The sequence below is a fragment of the Dipodomys spectabilis genome, unplaced genomic scaffold (genome assembly GCF_019054845.1).
Source record: "Dipodomys spectabilis isolate Male_0828 unplaced genomic scaffold, ASM1905484v1 ptg000136l, whole genome shotgun sequence".
NCBI classification, from domain to species: Eukaryota; Metazoa; Chordata; class Mammalia; order Rodentia; family Heteromyidae; genus Dipodomys; species Dipodomys spectabilis.
In genome coordinates this window covers 7243187-7250009 of record NW_024870813.1, presented here as the reverse complement: position 1 = coordinate 7250009, position 6823 = coordinate 7243187, and positions in this window count along the sequence as shown.

The following is a 6823-nucleotide window of genomic DNA, read 5'->3' as shown; positions in this document are numbered from 1 at the left end:
GGAGTAGTCCAAAGACAAAATGGCCCAACAGCTACAGGATGGAGGAACAGAGGGACAGGAGACAGAAAGAGACAATCGAGAGAGATAAAGTGACAGAGACAGACCTAGACAGAGAGACACAAACAACAAGAGTCACACAGGAAGAGAAGAAAAGAACAGACAGATGAACAGAAAGCAAAGAAAGAGTAAGAAACAGACATGGAGACAAACACAAAGAGACAAAGAGACAAAGCCAAACAGATAGATATATTTAGGGGGGGCAGTACTGGGGCTTGAACTCAAGGACTCTACCATCAAACCATACCTCCAGCTAAACAGAGAGGGGAGAGACAGAGAGAGAGAGAGAGAGAGAGAGAGAGAGAGAGAGAGAGCAGGGTCTTCTTCAGACCCCTAGAGGACCCACAGAGACTTTTCTTATCTACCTCTGCAGCACCAAGGACACATAGAGGTCATCAAAGTCATCAGGGCTGGTAAGAAGCTGGAGGCCCAGCCACGCTGCTCAGAAGATGACCCAGGACCCACAGAGTGGTGAACTTGAACTTGGCTAATGTGGCATGGTAGCCATTTGGGGGCATCACCTTGGGGGATTGGAAAGAGGCACACCCCAGACCATCCCTGATAAACAAGTCATGTGTTCCAAGTTCTTCTGACCCCACAGCCTCCAGCTCTGGGTCCCCCAGCCAGCAAAGTCCCAAGGCTCCACTAACACTGATCAGCACTAAGGACAATGTGCAGGTCACCTCACTAATTCAGATCTTCCTTCCATGTGCCACCTATGGTATCCCCTTCCCCTACATGTCCTGCATGACCCAGGGGTCTCCCTCCTCAGTGCAGCTGTCAGTTCTCCAGTTGCCTATGATACCTGACCAGCCCTGCAACTAGCTGGAAGAGACACAGTGCAGGCTGCCTGTAAACACTGCTGCATGTCAGCTCCCAGCTCCACTTCACGACTGCTGACTCTGGCTGATTCCAGGGCCTTGGGTTTGCTCTGGAATTACAAATAAGTATCCTGCTCCTATTGACTTCTCCTCTTATAGCCCAGTCCAGGGTTGTGTTCTCCTACCTGAGTCTGAGTAGCTAAACTATCCCCATCCCCATAAGCTGGAAGCAGACAAAAATGCTCACATCAAATCCCTGCCTCTCCCAGAGCTTAGCCCTTGAAATTCTTGATACTCTGGAAAGATGCCACCAGCTTTATCCCCAGGTGAGCCCGTGGGTCCAGATCTACAGTCCCAACACAGCCATGAACACACCTGCGCCCTAGTCCTCATGAGAATAAACACCATAACTAAGGACCCCCCACACACACATGTCATTCACCCCATAGTGCCTAGCCTAGGCCCTCGGTGCCCCACCCCCTCCTTGGCTAAACCAGAGTCTGGACGAAGAAGCGACTCCGACAATGGAAGCCCAATTGGAAGATGTGTTCTCTTCCCATTGTTCTGAAAGATTGGATTGATTTAATAAGAATGCTTCCTAACGCGTGAACAATTATTATTGTTTTAAATTAGCAGGAATAAAATTCCACTATCTTTCTCCCCCGAAGCTACTACCAGCGAGGTCCCACTGTAAATTCACAGCACCCACGAGGAGCTAGACAAACAGCTAAAGAAGAAGAAGAAGCTGCAAGGAACTGAGCAACAAAAAACATCTCCAATCCATATTTTTCCCTTCAGGGAAGGGGGAGGGAACTCAAGTGGAGGGAGGGAAGTGTTTTCTTTTCTTTTTTTTCTTTCCCTTTCATTTTAAAAGAGAATCTTATAACTCTTTCCTGCTGCTCCTTCTAACTGAACTAGAGACGCCTGAGGTTTGAATGTTTGGCTGGCTGAAAAGGGAAAACAGGAAATAAATGTAATTTAGCAAGACCAGAAGCCATGGCCACACCTATAATCCTAGCTACTCAGGAGGCAGAGATCTGAGGATCATGGTTCAAAGCCAAGCCAGGAAAGAAAGTCTGTGAGACTCTTATCACCAACTGACCAGCAAAAAGCCAAAAATGGAAGTATAGCTCAAGTGGTAGAGCATCTGCCTTAAGTGAAAAAGCTAAAGTACAGCATCCAGGCCATGAGTTCAAGCCCCAGTACCAGCACACACGCCACAAATTACATATTTTATATACATATATACCGTACACATATACAGTGTATGTATATATGTGTATGTGAGAGAGAGAAAGAGAGAGAGAGAGAGAGAAAGAGAAAGAGAGCAAGACAGCTGGAAGGTCACAGCCCAGGCCAACCATACCACATGGCTTTGCCACCTTGTACCACAGCAAGCTTTCTGTGCTACTCATCCTTAATTACAAAACTACATGAGCTCTAGCCTCAGCCTGCCCCTTGATCCTGGACAGCCCTATCCTTACAGTAAGCCTCAGTTTCCTCCACGAATCCAACTAGAAAGTTTTCAGAAGGTAATGGTCCCTCCATTTGTGTCATCTGTTCTCTCTCCCTTCTGACTCAATTCTTAATTTAGTGGTGGGTAGTGGTCCTCTTAGCCAAGCAAGTGTCACCATCATCATGAGAATAGGAGTCGATTCCATACACACTCCCCAGGACCCCAAGGCAGACAGAGCAAATGGGTAAGGTTGGTGGGCAGCCTGAGCTAGAATCCTGAAGTCTATCTGGATCTGGTTCCTTTGTGACTCCCTGCCCTGCCCCTCCATGGGGTCCTCTCCTTACAAAACACCCCATCCATTGGTCCTTTCAGGGACCACTTCCATGCTCCGGGCCTGAGCCAGATTCTGATGCAACCAGGATCTTGAAGGCCCTTCTGTGCGTGAGGAGCTAACACTGGCGTGGGGCCAGCCCCTCAGAGGCAATGTGGCCCCTGCCAGTACAGAGGCATGAACAGGGGGGAGCACATTCTAACTTGGTCTGAATGGAGACTCCGGTTTGATCTGAAGCTTAGAGGTTTTTGCAAACTCCCAGCTAGAGAAGGAACATTGGATTTTGGCTAAGGGAACAGCTAGGGACAAAGAGACAGAGGTTTTCCTTGTCGTCAACAGAGAGGCTGGAATTTTCTCCTACTGGCTTCAGGAACCCAGGGTGGAGAGTGAAGTAGAAATTGTCCACCCGTGCATGCACTCCTAGATAAATCTCAGTCTCCTTGAGTATAAGATTGGAATAAGAAAAGCTTGTGCCTCTCAGATGACAGCTGCAAACATCCTGGACAAAAGGACATCGATGTTCCCAGGAACACGGCTATTGAATCTAAATGCATTCCCTGACTGCCTAGCTCTGCAAGTCATCAAGCCCACATGTGCACACATGCATGCATGCACACCAAGATGTGTGAATGTGCGCATACAGCCCTGCTCCAACCTCAGTAGGGCCACTCCTGGTCATGTGCCACCTTTCTGCAAACACCACAAACATTCCCAGCTCTGGGGCCCGTCTTCCCCCCTCCTGCACCCGCAGCCCCCACCACCACACCCTTCCTCCTTGGCGGAGCCGGTGGAAACTCTGGCTTGGGCTGGGGTGGTCGCCTGCACGCACGTGTTGGACTAAGCAGGCCAATGTGGTCTGTGGTTTCATCAGAGCTCCCCCAGGAGTGGGAGGTGGGAGCAAAGCTTAAGCTGATAGGCCAGAGAGGGTGGGAGAGAAGGACCCTGGGGACCCATCTGTCACTGTGTGTGCCCCGAGCCTCTGTGGGAAAGGGGGAAAGGAAAGGGGAGGTTTGCTGGGGTCAAGGAAGAGGACCAGGAAGGCCCTACCAGGGACTGCAGAGGAGTAAAGAGACTGAGCCCTGCCAGCCCTCAGACCCTCCTCTGTGTCCTGGAAAGGCCTGGCAAGGCTCTTCCCTGACTTTTCATCCTGATGGTCCATGAGAGGGGCCCAGCTGCCCTGGACAGGTCCATGTTGGCTGGACCTGTGGTCCTGTCTCCCTCTTGCCAGCTACCTCATGGAGCTACCCAGGCCCTCCCCCACCCTCTGGACTCCCATTTGCATTGCCTGAAAGACCACAGACACAGACGTGATGTATAGCCGAACATTCCTGAACATTGGAAAGTAGCGGGAAGCAATGACAGCAAAGAGGAGAAACAAGTGGAATGGATGATGTGTAGGTAGCAGAGCCTGTATCCCCAACCCCCATCAGATGTAGGTAGCCTGGCCCTTCTCTAGAACAGGCTTAGCTCACCATCTTCCCTTTCCTCCAAATCCCTGACCTTTCTTCCCCATCAGCTTGAGCAGAGAGGGAGAGAGACGGGGAGGGATGTGTAGGAGGGAGGAATGAAAGAGGCAGAAAAGAGGGGAAAAGTCCTAGGCACCCAATGCCATGGTGAGCTATCATCTCCCTAGAAATCTGGCAAGTAAATACTATTTCTGCCTTCTGTAGCTGCAGGAGAGAGGCTTAGGAAGAGAAAGAAATGGTTAAAGATGCATATTAGGAAGCAGTGGTCTCAGATCTCCCCCACCCTCCCATCCCCCCTCTCCCCCCTATGCATTCCCTTGTCACAATTTTCCTGTACAGAGCAAGGGCTCCATAGCCTACACTGCTGTCACTTCACAGCCAAGGGACAGAAGAGCCTCTGACGGCGGGCAGCAGTACCCTGACCTCCACCTCCCCACATTTCCCCAGTCTGTAACTTTCCAGCTGGCTCCTGCTGGCCCAGACATCTCAGGATGCATCAAACCACGGGCACAGTAAGTTCAGGGAGTTTAACAAATGTTTATAAAAGCTTTTCATACGCAGTTAATGATCTTCATTAGGACCTGGAAAAGCAGTCACTCGTGCCACGTCCCAGCTTTAAGGAGTGTTTGATTATTACACGCCACTCCGCAAATTAATGAGAGAAGCAGTGGCCCATTCGTCAGCAGGGCCAACACCCGCCTGGGGATGCTGGCAGGGAGGCCTTTGTCCTACAACTGATGGGACCAGACTCCCATTGCACCTGCCCACCCCAACGCCAGGCACCCTCAAGCTGCCAGCCCACCAGCTGCCACCCCAAAAGATCCCACCTTGAAGCTGCCACAACCCTGATCTCTGTAAGTGCACCCAAATCAGACTCTGGCTTTGGTCTCCTCTTTAAACAGTGGGATAAGGTGCTCCTATGTCCTGGGATATAATGAGAATCACACATGCCTCGGCCCCAGCCCTGAATCTGTATTCTTCTTTCTTTCTTTCTTTCTTCCTTTCTTTCTTTCTTTCTTTCTTTCTTTCTTTCTTTCTTTCTTTCTTTCTTTCTTTCTTTCTTTCTCTTTCTTTCTTTCCTTCCTTCCTTCCTTCCTTCCTTCCCCCTTTCTTTCTTTCTTTAGTTCTTTCATTCATTCTTCCTTCCTTTTTTCTTTCTTTTTTCTTCCTTCCTTTTTGGCAGTACTGGCTTTGAATTCAGGGCTTGAATTTGCTCAAGCATTCCACTGCTTGAGCCATTCCTCCAGCACTTTTTGCTCTGGCTATTTGTGTGTGTGTGTGTGTGTGTGTGTGTGTGTGTGTGTGTGTGTGTGTGTGTGAGTTTGGGCACTGTCTCTTACCTTTTCTTCATTCAAGGCTAGCATTCAACAACTTGAGCCATGGCTCCACTTCCAGCTTTTGGGTAGTTAATTAGAAATAAGAGTCTCACAAACTTTCATGCCCAAGCTGGCTTTGAACACTGATTCTCAGATTTCAGTCTCTGGAGTTGCTAGGATTGTAAGTATGAGCCACCAGCATTCCCCTTGCTCTGGTTATTTTTGACGTAGGGTCTTGCTTTTTGCCTGGGTCAATCTAAAACATGTCCTTTTATGTTCCCCATAACAGCTGGGGTGGACAGCCGTGAACTATCACATCTAGTTTTTTTCTGTGGAGATGGAGTCTCAAGAACTTTTTTCGCGCAGGCTTACCTTGAACTTTGATCCTCTCAATCTCAGTCTCCTATGTAGCTGGAATTATAGGCATGAGACTTCACGCCCAGCTCCGGAACCTGAATTCATCACAGCTGCCCAGTAGTGGGAGCCATGAGCCTCGGGTGCTCGCATGCCAATCCTGGCTCTGCCCCAAACATATGGCTTTAGGCAGAGCTCTTCCATTTTTCCCAGTGTCTCATCTGAAAAATGGGCATACCATTGCTACCTCCAAGTGGTTTCTGTGAACATGACATCATCTCCAGGAAGCAAAGGGCATGTGGTCATGCTGCAGATGAACACCTTGTGCTGCCAGGATTATCTAGAGCAGAACCACCCAAATTTCAGGTAGAAACTCAGGTTATGAGACCAGACAGGGAATAGTTGCGTAACAATGTGAATGGAAGAAAGGCAACAGAATTATCCACCTAAGGTGGTTTATTTTATTTTATTTTACTGAATTTAACCTGAATTATATATAATATATAATATTATATATGTGTGTGTATATGTAATATTGTATATTATATATATATACATATACATATACATAGAGAGAGAGAGAGAGCGCCAGACACTGGTGGCTCATATCTGCTATATACTTAGCCCAGAGTACTACAAGCTCTTGGAATAGTGAGCTATACCCATCCTTGGTCATAGACCCTCCGTATTACAAAGAGGAGGTGAGAAGCATGTTTGTAGGTGCTTACCACGGGGGACTGTCAGGCCCTGGCCAGCACTCATCACCAGGACAATCAAAATGCACACAGCACAGTCAGAAAATGGCCTGGATTTGAGCCCTAACTCTGGCCTGTTTTGCCCACTTAGACCATGGAGGTAATGGGAAAAGAGAAGAGGAACATATGGAAGGGAAAAAACCATTCAGAGAGGGCTGATGCCGCCCTTGGATGCCCACTCCTACAGGTGGTCAAAGTAGCCAGGCCTAGGGCAGAGAGCTAGATCTTGGCTCTACCTAGCAGCTATAGATCTGCTACTGCCCTCTC